The sequence below is a fragment of the Notothenia coriiceps genome, unplaced genomic scaffold (genome assembly GCF_000735185.1).
Source record: "Notothenia coriiceps isolate Sejong01 unplaced genomic scaffold, NC01 NC01_scaffold00037244, whole genome shotgun sequence".
In the NCBI taxonomy this organism is placed as follows: domain Eukaryota; kingdom Metazoa; phylum Chordata; class Actinopteri; order Perciformes; family Nototheniidae; genus Notothenia; species Notothenia coriiceps.
The window spans coordinates 21,809,352-21,809,638 of record NW_011369945.1 but is presented as its reverse complement, the minus strand read 5'-3'; the positions used below and the strand labels follow the sequence as shown (position 1 = coordinate 21,809,638).

General features: G+C 47.4%; 1 protein-coding gene across 1 annotated transcript in view; it reads left to right on the top strand.

Annotated features, from left to right (window-relative positions):
* LOC104965419 (ankyrin repeat and BTB/POZ domain-containing protein 2-like) overlaps positions 1–287 on the top strand; it is a 13,293-nt gene that overhangs the window by 9,704 nt on the left and 3,302 nt on the right. The window lies entirely within an intron of this gene.

Sequence of the window (287 nt, the reverse complement as noted above, 5' to 3'; positions counted from 1 at the left end):
CGTGATTAGTCATCAAGCCCTGTGATTGGATGTTGGAGTGGCAGTGTGACAAGGTTACGCTGAGCGTAACAGCTCTTTGAAATGGAATGGAACCACGGCAGACTTTCCAAAACTGGAATTGGACGGCTCCAGCCCCCCGGGTCCAGCCCCCCCCCCCAACATGTTCTATGGCACGTCTCTTTATAAGACGTTTTCGTATTTCCCACAATTAGAAGTTGCCAGTATTAAACTGTGTACATCCTGGAGGTTTAGGGGATACGAAACACATTGGTGTTATCAAATGTAAA